Source organism: Sorex araneus, chromosome 5 (assembly GCF_027595985.1).
Source record: "Sorex araneus isolate mSorAra2 chromosome 5, mSorAra2.pri, whole genome shotgun sequence".
Taxonomy (NCBI): domain Eukaryota; kingdom Metazoa; phylum Chordata; class Mammalia; order Eulipotyphla; family Soricidae; genus Sorex; species Sorex araneus.
The window spans coordinates 40,722,431-40,735,673 of record NC_073306.1 but is presented as its reverse complement, the minus strand read 5'-3'; the positions used below and the strand labels follow the sequence as shown (position 1 = coordinate 40,735,673).

At 41.2% G+C, this 13,243-nt stretch overlaps 1 protein-coding gene across 2 annotated transcripts in view; it reads right to left on the bottom strand.

Moving 5' to 3' along the window:
- KIAA0319L (KIAA0319 like) overlaps positions 1-13,243 on the bottom strand; it is a 123,284-nt gene that overhangs the window by 80,068 nt on the left and 29,973 nt on the right. The gene's annotated exons all lie outside the window — the stretch shown is intronic.

Below are 13,243 nucleotides of genomic sequence, written 5' to 3'. Positions count from 1 at the left end.
GGGATACTCTCGGTAGCTTACTGGGCTCTCTGAGAGACACAGATAAATTGAACCCGGGTCGGCCACATTCAAGGCAAACCCGCTGTGCTATTGCTCCAGTCCATATACCAGGATAAATAAATAAATAAATAAATAAAAATAAATAAATAAACTGAGTACAGGGCCAAGGACATAGCTCAGAAATAAAATACTTGCCTTGCATGTGTCAGGCCCTGAGTTCAATCCTGGTGGGGGAAAAAACTTTCAATAAAACCAAATTAATATGGGAATAGAAAGATGGCTCAAGTGGCTAAGCACTTGTTTTACACCCAGGAGGTCTGGGTTCAATCCCAGCACTGCATGATCTCCCAGCACCTCCATAGTTACCCCTCCCCACCCCCAAGAACCACAGGCATGGCCCCAAGACAATACATAAAATATAATAAAATATGACCTTCCCGCCACAATTCAACTTCATCTATGCCAATTTCACGTACATCCCTGGCCCCTTATGGCCTCAGCTACTACCAACTCTACCACTATTCTCCAATGCAGATTCCTAATGGCAGCTCAGAAAGCCTCTCTTATAGCCATTTGTTGACAAAACAAAAAAAGAAGGGGCTGGAGAGCTAGTATAGGAGGTAGGGCGCTTGCCTAGCCGATCTAAATTCAATCTGCAGCATTCATATGGTCCCTCAAGCATCAACAGGAGTAATTCCTTAAGCATCATTTGGTATGGCCCCAAAACAAAACAAAACAAAACAAAACAAAAACAAAAAAATAGTTCTATACCTCTCTGTTATATAAAATAAAACTAAGTGTAAAATCAATTGAACAGAATAGATCTTGATTGTGTGGTTTTTGGGTGACCTTGAATCTAATGCAACAAAAGTCTGTGTATATGACCTGAATTTCTATCTTTACTCTGCAGACTTTGATCTATGTGCTCAAATCATACTGACCTTGCAGCTTTTGAAAAGAATTTTCTATCCTCTCCAAAGAGAATAAAACTAAAGCCAAAGAACAGACGAGGTAATTCAGGAAGAGGAAGAGAAAAGAAGTATTTGGGATTCATCTTTCTGTTCTTTATTATCCAGCCTAGATTTTATGGTACAACATTTCAGCTTCTTCAGTACTGATACTAACTCCAGTGGGTATAGGAAGACAGCAGTCATGGACGTATCTAACTGACCTGAGAACAAATGGAAAATAATCCCACAGCTACACAGATTGGTAATGCCATAAATAAGTTCTTCATTCACATCAGCTTTGGGCTTTCTGACTATCCTGAAATTCCTACCTCCATTTTCCTCTTTCCCATTTCCCATATCTCAATCTTATTAAAATTCAGATGCCCTTACTTCCCACCTAGCTATTAACCTTATTTCCGTATTCATTCATCCACTTTACAAATAATACCAAGCACCTGTTTTATTCTAGGCATTGCTTTAATGAAGCTTATAATTTAGACAGAGGAGACAGATTAAAAACACAATTGGAACCTAGGGAGAGCTTAGTGGCAAAATGCCTTCTTTCCAAGCCTGAAAATTCAGTCCCTAGCACTACCCCACATGTCCCGAGCACAATCCCTGTGACACTGTCATTTGAGATTTCCAGTGCGACAACACAGGAGATCATTTGGTCAATGTCTTTTCTCTCCACTACACTGAAAGTTCCAGGATGATGGGGCCATGTTTGAGTTTTTATACTTGCTACTATGTCTCCAATTCTAATATAAGGAAATGTGACATTTAATTTAGGTGCTCAACAAAGTTCTTGTTTTTTTGTTTTTGGACCAACCCAGCAGTGCTCAGGGCTATTCCAGCTTGTTGCTTGGGGATCACTCCTGGTGCTGCTCTTGAGTTCATGTAATGCCAGGGATGAAATCCAGGATTCTGGCTCCTGAACGGCTATGATCCCAGAGGCACACAAACCAATCTTGGAACCCAGTGGCCTTTGACAGAAATGCATCTGGACTGAGCATCAAACTACGGCACCGTGCCACCCCGAGTAGGAAAAGGTCTTTGTCCCTTCTGCCTTTTCCCTCCAGCGGCGCATGGCCGCCACCATTTCAGAGCCTATTGGACAGTCAGGTATAAGACTGCAGTGACAAGACTGGGGCCTCATGGGACGGCAACTGATCTCCTCTGGCTCCGGAATAGCCATGATCCCAGAGGCACACAAACCAATCTCGCTACCCAGAGGCTTTTGGCAGAAATCCCTCCAGACTCATTACTAAAACATCAGAAATCCAAAATGCTCTTCATAACCAGCAACAGAAAACAAATTATCTAATGATGATACCCTTTTGGCAGGTCTGATATTTGGGGAAAATTCCAAATAATAATGGTGGGTCTGGGGCTGGAGCGATAGCACAGTGAGTAGGGCATTTGCTTTGTACACGGCCAACCTGGGTTCGATTCTCATCATCCCATATGGTCCCCTGAGCACCACCAGGAGTAATTCCTGAGTGCAGAGCCAGGAGTAACCCCCTGTGCATCACCAGGTATGACCCAAAAAGCAAAAAAAAATAATAATAATGGTGGGTCTTTTGTCAAAAAATTGAATGTGATCAAAGTGGTGAGAGAGTAAAGTGGAAATCATCTGCTACACAGGCAGGGGGAGGGGTGGGATGGAGCGTATACTGGGGTTCTTGGTGGTGGAAAATGTGCACTGATGAAGGGCTGGGTGTTTGATCATTGTATGACCGAGATTAAACTGAAAAGCTTTGTAACTGTTCTCACAGTGATGCAATTTAAAAAAAAAAAAAGAAAAAGAAATCCAGGATTCTGATTTGGAAAGCACATGTTAAGTTCTTTGAATTATCTCCTAGACCCCAACAAATCCCTTCACATGTATGAGTATGTGATGGAATGGAGTATTAATAGAATGAAGAATAAATGAACTATCAAGAAACCAAGTAATCTTGTATCAGGTGGATCATTCTGAAGGCATCCAGGCTGATGACAGCACTTCGAGAAGACATGGGGCCCGTATGTCACATTAAATTATGAGCAGTGTGTGTGTGAATGATTAATTGACAGATGAGTAATGATAAAAGGTAGGAAGTGGTACAATCCTCAAAAAGCTTAAGTATTTTACATGAAGGTGAAAGATAAATGTACAAGAAATGACAGTAAAGAGTGCTAAAGGCAGGCTCTCCGCCGAGATGTGACCTGAATGGCTGCACATGTGCAGCCTGTTGCTGAATGACCATGATCCCAGAAGCCAGCTAAACTACTTTTGGTTACAGCAGCTTCTTGCAGAAATGTCTCTAGACTGTGAACTAAGCCATGGCCCCATGCTGCCCCAGGAGGGGAAAGGTTTTTCTCTCTCCGCTTTTCCTTTCCCGGGAGAAAGGTGTGGCGACCACCATCTTATAAGGACCACTAAAGAGAGGTATGAGCTTGCAATGATGCAATTTCTGGCAGAAATTTCCCTGGACTTAGTTACTAAAATACTAAAATACAGAAATCCAAAACCGGCCTCATATCTCCTCATTCTCAGCAATGGAAAACAAATTATAAAATGCTTCCTTTTTAGCAGGTCTGATTTGGGGGCTGGGGGGAGCTGCAAACAATAATACTGAGGTTTTTTGTGGAAATATTGAATGTAATCAAAGTAAAGAGAAAATAAAGTGAAAATTATCAGCTATACGGGGGGGTGGGGGTGGGAGGGCAGGTATACTGGGGTTCTTGGTGGTGGAATATGTGCACTGGTGAAGGGATGGGTGTTCGACCATTGTATAACTGAGACTTAAGCCTGAATGCTTTGTAACTTTCCACATGGTGATTCAATAAATAAATAAAAGAAAAGAAAAGAAGAGAAAAAAAAGAAAAGAAAAGAAAAGAAAAGAAAAGAAAAGAAAAGAAAAGAAAAGAAAAGAAAAAGAGTGCTAAGGACAGCAGCAGCATCTCCAAAGTTTAAAGTATATGGGATATAGACAAATGAGTAGCCACTGTCTCCAGGTTAGTAGGAAAATATTATTTTCTCCAAAATATTATATTATTTTAACAAATGTGAATACAAATAGAGATTAATAATTCAGTAGAGGGATTGGAGAGATTGCTCACTGGGCTGAGATTTGATCCTAGGCATTAAATGTTTCCCTGAGCACCATCAGGAGCAATTCCCAAGCAATGAAATGAGAGTAGCCATCTGGATGGAGCCCCAAAACAAAGGAAGCAATTCATAATTCAGCATATTCTTTTTACACTTGAAAAATTGAGACGAGGGGCCAAGAAGATAACTAAAAGGGCTGGAACATGTGGCTTGCATGCTTGAGCACCAGGTTTAATCCCCAGCACTGCAGGATTCCCCCAAGCACTGCCAAGAGTGACCCTAGCACTGAATTAGGAAAACAACCTGGAGAACACTGGGTATGGATCAAAAAGGAAAGGAAGAGTTAAGAAGAGATGGGTATTACGTGGAGTGAATTTTTAAAAATGGAAGACAAAGGGCTGGAGCAACAGCGTTTGCTCTTGCATGCAGCCGACCCAGGTTCGATTCCCAGCATCCCATCCCACATGGTCCCCCGAGCACCGTCAGGAGTAACTCCTGAGTGCATGGTCCAGGAGTAATCCCTGTGCATTGCCGGGTGTGACCCAAAAAGCAAAAAAAAAAAAGACACAAAATGAAAAAATAGGAGGTATCATCCTTGATATAAAATATTTGGGAGAATATATCTTATAAACAGAATTTGGGAGAAACAGATTTAAAGTCAGGGGAAAAGATCAAGGGAATCTGGGGGATCACAAGATTGAAGGGAACGTAGAAAAAAAAATTTTAATTCTCTAATGCCCTGGCTGTTGCTAGCAGTTCTGCTTAAATACAGATCTCTAAAAGGAGGAATAAAAGAGGAAGAAACTCTACAAAACCAGTTTGCCCTACAAGGTCTTCTTTTGCTTCCATGACTCCTGAATAATGTCACGTAAGCTATACAACTATTTAGTAGTATGAAAGAGAAATGTTTCATAACCCAAACACTTCCTGTACTTTTTTTTTTCATTCCCTGTACATTGTGAAATGACCTGAAAAACCTCTGGTTCTATTATTCTGAACTAGAGAGAATATATACAAGGAGGGACGAAATTAAGAAACAACCTGAGATTCAAACAGGATATTTCAGTTTTTCCTACTTGATCAAAGTGGTGTTTTTAGAGATGGGGGAGGGGGACCATACTGTTGGGGCTGGACTGAGCTACCAGGAAGAGCCCATTGGTTTGGAACATCAGAAGGCTGAACATCTTCTCTTGCTGCCTTAGTAAATAATTTCCTAAATTATACCAAAATTGTCAGTCTTCCTTTTCTCACAGATACCTGGTTCTACTTACCCTGTTTGTTGTCAGTATGCAGATCCTAGGTACTTAGCCTGTTTATTGTCAGTATGTAGATCCTAGGTACTTAACCTGTTTGTTGTCAGTATGCAGATGCTACATTACTTGTTTTCCTGTATGCAGAAGAACTTTGCATGATCTTCCTGTAACTCCTTTGGTGACTTTGGTCACTATATTGCACCCTCACCCTTAAGAGGTTCCATGATCAATAAAAGAAGATTATGGGGCTCTCTACCTTTGTCACAGAGTCAGAGAGAACCTGGACCCTCCATGACATACATTTCTTCTGCATTCCTTGACTCAGCACCTCCGACTGCATGAATATTCACGCAACACCATACTTCATGGTACTCAGGGTCATTAATAGCAGTGCTTGGAGGACCATGCAGTGCTCAGAGTTGAACATGCCTCCCACATGCAAAGCTCTTGCTCCACTCCTTTGAGTCATCTCCCAGCCCTTGATTACTATGTTCTTAAAACTATACTGGAGGTTCGAAATGATACAAAGCTAGATAGGACACTAGCTTTGCATGAGGCTGATCTGGCTTCACTCCCCAGTACCACATGTGGTAATGAGCACTACCAGAAATGATCCCTGAGCACAGAGCCAGAAGTAAACCCTGACTGGGTAACTAGTCTTGCATGAGGCTGATGGGGCTTCAATCCCCAGCACCACACATGATCCTGAGCATCACCACCAGGTGTAAACCCTATGTGTGGCCTAACATAATTAAAAAAAATAATCACTATACTGGGGGGGTAGAGCAATAGCACAGCGGGTAGGGCATTTGCCTTGCATTGCGGCCAATTGGGTTCAATTCCCAGCATCCCATATGGTCCCCTTGAGTACTGCCAGGAGTAATTCCTAAGTGCAAAAGCCAGAAGTAACCCCTGAGCATTGTCGGTTGTGACCCAAAAAGGAAAAAAAAAAAACAACCCTATACTGAAGGGCTGAATAGCTCAAAAGGATGGAGCACACACTTTGCATTCAGGAGCTTCAGGTTTGATGCCCAGCACTGCATGGTCACACCTGCCAACTACTGAGTCCAGAGAAGCCTCTGGGCACTGATAGGTGTTGCCCAAAAGCAAACAAATAAAAATATTATGGAGCAATAGCACAGTGAGTAGGGCATTTGCCTTGCATGGGGTGGACTGGTTCGATTCCTCTGCCCATCTTAGAGAGCCTAGCAAGCTACTGAGAGTATCTGACCCGTATGGAAGAGCCTGGTAAGCTACCCATGGCGTATTCGATATGCCAAAAACAGTAACAACAAGTCTCACAATGGAGATGTTACTGGTGCCTGCTCGAACAGATCGATGAGCAATGGGATAACAGTAACAGAAGTTTAATAACGGACGAGAATCTTTTTTTTTTTTTGCTTTTTGGGTCACACCCAGCGATGCACAGGGGTCACTCCTGGCTCTGCACTCAGGAATTATTCCTGGCAGTGCTCAGGGGACCATATGGGATGCTGGGAATCGAACCCGGGTTGGCAGAGTGCAAGGCAAATGCCCTACCCGTTGTGCTATCACTCCAGCCCCTCGTGTGAATCTTTTTTGTCAGTGACCAAGAATAAAAGAAATATGAAATGTGAAGTTGATTGGTGTTGCAAAAGAATTAATAGTTACCAATAAGGGGAAGAAGTATGTATTCTGGTAACAATTCACATGTTTAGTTAGTGAGATTCTAACGGTATTTATTAACTTATTTATTGGTGCTCCTTTGTGTGTTCAATAGTAAGAATATGGAGGGGCAATTATTTTTATCCAATCATTATATATAATAGTTCTAGATAGTTAAAAGATAAATAACTATCTTAAATGGTTAAGAGATGTGGGCTCAAACATGATAACTTCTACGTGTCTGTGTTGCAAGCCATGATGCCCAGAAGTAGAGAGAGAGTATGGGAAATATTGTCTGCTATGGAGGCAGGGGGAGGGTGGGAAAGGGAGTATACCGGGGATATTGGTGGTGGGGAATGTGCACTGGTGGAGGGATGGGTTTTTGAACATTGTGTGATTGTAATCCAAACATGAATATCTCACGGTGATTCAATAAAATTTTTAAAAAGAGATGTGGGCTCTAGTTTCAGCTCAAGGTTCATCACTTACTGTAATTTAACCTTTGAAAAGTAATTAACCTCTCTAAGATTTTCATTGTTGTTACTCAAGAAAAAAAGAGTTCATCGGAGGAGGAAGCAGGGAAGCAATGGTAGAGTCAATATTGGGTTCTAGAAGTAACTAGGATAAAAGGTAAGATGAAAATAAGCTCCAATTTTAGATCAGTTCTTCTCCCTGCCCACGCCACCATAGCCTGGCTCTGATCCCAGGTCCTAAGCAAAAGCAATATTAAATCCTTACAAAAAAGGGCTTACAGTTGGAAAAACCTTAGGTTTAGAAAAACCCTTTGGGGGATTGTGGAACCCAATGTGGGTAGGAGCATATAGAAAGCTTACCTAGGGTGAGAACAGGGGGCAGAGACAATCCCTATCTTTCTAAGGTCACAGCAAAGCAGACAATACAGGGCTCCCATATGCATTACCTGAAGGATCCCCAAAATCGAAGATTCTGAAACTAGCAATACTTACTTAATCATTACCAATTCCCAAAAGACAGAATTATAATAAATCTGGCACAAATGTAAACCAGGTTTCATAATTCCAAGCAGAGACTAGGAAAGTCTATGGAACATAAGAATTACTGCCAGAGGAAATTCATCAAATACGCTTAAGAAACTGAACAACTCTGTGAGACAGTGTTACTGCCTCTGGCATTCTCCTATCTCAGGTAACAAGCTTGACTTCTCCAGCTAACTTAGAAACTACATTGGCAGGCAACCAAGAATGAAGCAGAAACAGAATACCCACTACCCTAGCAACCATAAGTTAAAGTGGAGGGAATTCATACTCAGCTAAATGCAGCAAAACGTGTCCCAATAGAAAAAGATGACAGGAGGGAGCTGGAGCAATAGCACAGCGGGTAGGGCGTTTGCCTTGCACTCGGTCAACCCGGGTTCGATTCCCAGCATCCCATATGGTCCCCTGAGCACTGGTAGGAGTAACTCCTGAGCGCAAAGCCAGGAGGTAATCCCTGTGCATTGCCGGGTGTGACCCAAAAAAGAAAAAAAAAAAAAGAAAAAGATGACAGGAATAGGAGAATATGTTCTACCAGGATATTTTTTTTTCTTTTGGGGTCACACTGATTGATACTCAGGGGTACTCCTAGCTCAGCACTTAGAAATTATTCCTGGCGGTGCTCAGGAGACCACATGGGATTCCTACGATGGAACCTGTATCAGCCACATACAAGGCAAATGCCCTACCTGCTGTACTACCCCTCTGGCTCCATAATTTTTTTAAAGAGCAACTGGGCTAGCAGACGGCTCTGGAGGTGAACATGTTTACCAATGTGCAAGGCCCTGAGTTCAATCTGAGGCACTTCCAAAAACAATCCCCATTTCCAGTACCAATGGATGCAGATATGGTTGTCCCCAAACATGTCCAGGCCAAGAACGACCAGGATTGGCCTCCATGCCCCTTCAAGCATTTACAGGGGTTGCACATTTAAAATTTAAAAAATTTTTTGTTTGTTTGTTTTGTTTTGGGGGCATACCCAGAAATGCACAGGGCTTACTCCTGGCTCTGAGTTCAAGGATCACTTCTAGTGCTTCTCAGGGGACCATAGGCAATCCTAGGATGAAACCAGGTCAGCCACATGTAAGGCAAGCAGCACCTTTATCCCTGTACTATCTCTCCAGCCCTAAAGACAAATTCTTATTTTTTTTAACATTGAGACTAAAATTCCTACTTGAAATTTTCCTATTCTATAATATAGTCAAGAATCCATTTAAAGCTTTCCTTTGATAATTATGCCTAGAATGAACTAGTCTCAAGCAGTACAACAGAAGCATTAAGTTTGGTGGTATGTTATCAATCCCAAAAACAACTCAGGAACTGTTCAAAAACAAACCACCACAGGGGGCACCTTCCAACCTTCCTATTACCTGTCAGCATGTTTGTCACCTCCACACCCACTAATAAACAAATATAAAAATGGTTCCACATTACTCTCCACACCAGTTTTCTCTTGAGAGGGAGTAGCATATTCAAAAAGTAAGGCAGAGGAGGTAACTAAATTCTTTGAGAGGCACAATCAGGTATTATGAAGTTTGGAAAAGGCTAGGGTAATAACACTGCCCTCTCATTTTTCAAAAGAACCAACATTTTCTTCCTCAGCCACACAAAGGTTAGATTGAAAGGTGGCAGCAACTTCACAAAGCAGTCTTTAGAAAAGAAAATAATTACTATTCATTGCCTTTGATGTGTGCCTAGCTTTGTTAAGAGCACAGTTGGTTAAATGTTATGCGGTAGGTCATTTACTAAAATTAAGTGAACTGCTAAACCAGAATCAAGAGTTCCTATTCTTACTCCACGACCTTGGCTATAATGTTACCATCTTTCTCAAAGACCCTTCTGGTAAAAAGTAAAACCATGAGGGAAGGAGCTGACCAACAAGTAACTCTCAATCACTGGTGACATTAACTCTGGTTGTCTGCTAAATTCCATCAACTTCATGACAAAACCCTGCACCATTTTTCATAGTAGCACTATAGCACTGTCGTTCATCATTTTACTTGAGCGGGCACCAGTAAGGTCTCCATTGTGAGATTTGTTGTTACTGTTTTTGGCATATCGAATACACCACGGGTAGCTTGCCAGGCTCTGCCATGCAGCTGGGATATTCACGGTAGCTTGCCGGGCTCTCTGAGAGGTATGGAGGAATTAAACCCGGGCCAGTTGCATGCAAGGCAAAAGCCTTACCCACTGTGCTACTGCTCCAGTCCTTTTCATAGTACTTCGCTAATTATGAATAATCAAGAGTAAATTATCTCCTGTAAGACTTTCACTAAAGAAGCCTGTCACACAAAGGTTTTGAATTGTGACAGTGTGTAGAACAAACAGTGTGTAGAACAAACAGTACCATAACACAAAGATAGGTTCAGTTCAGACAGAACTTGTAAAAAAAAATGAGTTTAAAAATGTGTTCATTGTGGGAGTGGTGGGAGGGATAGTGGGATCATTGGCGGTGGAGAATGGGCACTGATGGACGGATGGGTACTCGATCATTGTATGACTGAAACGCAAGCACGAAAGTTTGTAAGTCTGTAACTGTACCTCACAGTGACTCACTAATAAACATTTTTTTAAAAAATGTGTTTACAAGGAGGATAGAGAGATAGTACAACAGGTAGGGTACTTGCTTTGCACACAGCTGACCCAGGTTTGATCCCTGGCATCCTATATGGTTCCCTGAATACCACCAGGTGTGATTCAGCTAGGGAAAAAGCCTTTTCTGCCTAACCACTTGAGTGAGAATAATAATCAGAGCCAGGATTAAGTCCTGAGCACCACTGGAAGTGCCCCCAAACCAATAAATAAATATGTGTTTACAAAAGAAAATCCCCTATCAAGATCAATACCCTTATTTCATCTCACTCCAACTCCAGAACACCATAACCCAAGTCTGATTAAGACTTTGTCCCTGTAAGGGGAGGGGAAGTGCAGTTAGGACAGAGAAGAAACTGCTACAACAATGATAGTTGGAAATAATTACTATGGACAAGCATTGAGTACTGAAAGGAGGTAAAGTGATGTGCATGATACCCTTTAAGTAACAGTATTGTAAACCACAGTGCCTAAAAAGGAAAAAGGGAGGAGGAGAGGGAGAGAGGGAGAGAGGGAGAGAGGGAGGAGGAGGAGAGAGAGAAAGAGAAAGAGAGAGAGAAGGGGGGAAGGTGTCTGCTATAGAGGCAGATGGGGGGGCAGAAAACGAGATTATTGGTGGATGTAAATGTATACTGGTGAAGGGATGGGAAACTTGATCACGAACAACTTTATTACTGTGTATCTCAAGGTGATTCAATAAAAAAAATTAATGACTTTGGCCCCTGAAATAAATCTGAATTTTAATTTCAATCTAGTCAACTTACATTATCTTCAATAAAAATGTTTTTAGTTTTCTCAAAAAATATAAAGTAAAAGTAAAAAAGATGATAACAGTACCTAACATATAGGGTTACAGATATTAAGAGATAAGTTATGCAAAAGACTTAACACAGCATACAGTAAAGTCTAGTGAAGATTAGCTGCCACTCTTTTTTGGTGTGTGTGGAGGGAGGGGGGTTAGGGGCCAGACCCTGTGATGCTCAGGAACTACTTCTGGCTCTGCAGTCAAGTATCACTCCTGGAGGGGCTTAGGGGACCATATGAGAATGCTAGGGATTGAATCTGGGTCAGTGGCAAGTAAGGCAAGTGCACTACCCACTATATTATTGCTCCAATCCCTTAGCTGCCATTCTTTTGTATTATTATACTTCAGTTTAGAAACCATTTCTTGGAGAAAATCTTCACCCAATATTCCTCTGTGTATCCTAAAAGTACTCTATTATAGTATTTCTCTCACATGGCCACATACTAATCTACCTTACACTCGTCCTACTTAAGGAAGGTATTTTTGTATTTTTGTATTTCTCTATTTGTAGGCCCAGAAAAATGCTGGGCATGCAGCAGTAGCAAAATACATCAAACTCGAATTACAGCAAAGAATTATTTGGGAAAAAAATGGGGGTGGGGTGGGGGCATACCCAACAGTGCTCAGGGGCCACTCCTGAGTCAGTGCTTTGAGAACCATATATGGTACCAGTTAACTCAAATCTGGTTCACATCCACAGCCGAATGCAAGGCAAGTAACCTCTGTATTATCCCCACTGGAATTACTTGAATTTTAGTCATCTGAGTTAGATCCTTAATGTTAATTAACTTCCTAGACTAAAAGAAGGGAAGACACAGAAAGAAAAGTAATTCCAGGCCGGAGAGATAGTACAGCAAGTAAGGTTCTTGCCTTACACCTAAGGAGGACCCCAAAACAAAAGCATAAACAAAATAAAAACAAATAAAAAAAAGTAATTCTCTGTTCACTAGGAAATTTAAAAGGCTTTTCATGTTAAATTGGGAAGAGCCCAAAAGGGAAGTATGATGAGAGAAATGAATGAAAGAAACCTAAGAAACTCCAAATGGATGCAAAGAAAACCGAATACAAAGTAACCAGCTAGGGAAAAAGCCTTTCCTGCCTAACCACTCAAGTAAAAATCCTTTCAAATCACAAAGTAATCTTTCATCATAAAAGGATCCACCATAGTTCAGTTCCCTGAGCTATCTATTTCAGGCCACTCCACTTCACTCAAAGGCAAGATAGGTTTTTACCATGGAACTTTCTGAATAAACCAACAGTACAGAATAGCTTACCAAATCACCTAGACAAATGGCCTTCCATCACCAATGACATCTAAATCCATTGTTTCCCTTTTCCTAAGTAGTAATGAGAAGGAAATGCACGGTGATAGGTGAGCTGCAAAATTCTAATTACTTGGGTGAAATAATGAAAACCGGTTGTTAAAATTCTGACATCATTAGCTTTCAATTATCAACAAATTAAAAGTTTTCATTAATTTGAATAAAGTTGCTATTAGATTTTCAAAAACCTGCCTATTTGGTCCAAAACCTTTACACAACCAAATTTTAATGAGGCTATCCATTGAACTTGCTATAATTAAAAATAGCTTTCCTACCATAGTTATCTGTTCAGAAAAGATCTAGTCATCAAGAACTTTATAATATTAAAAGCAGATTGAAGGAAAATGATTAAACCATGCACTTAAAAAAAAAACCTGTAACTAGGGAGTTACTTTGCTGCGTATGATATACTCAGAATCTCCTGCTTCACTTTTTCTCCCACCACCTTATGACTAAAAGACTCTGAAGAACACTGTCAGCAAGGAGAGCACGCCTCCAAGCCGCAGTGAGAAGGAACCCACACCTTTCTATGAAATGCATGTCTTCAAAAAGCACAGGTATCAAATGAAAAAAATG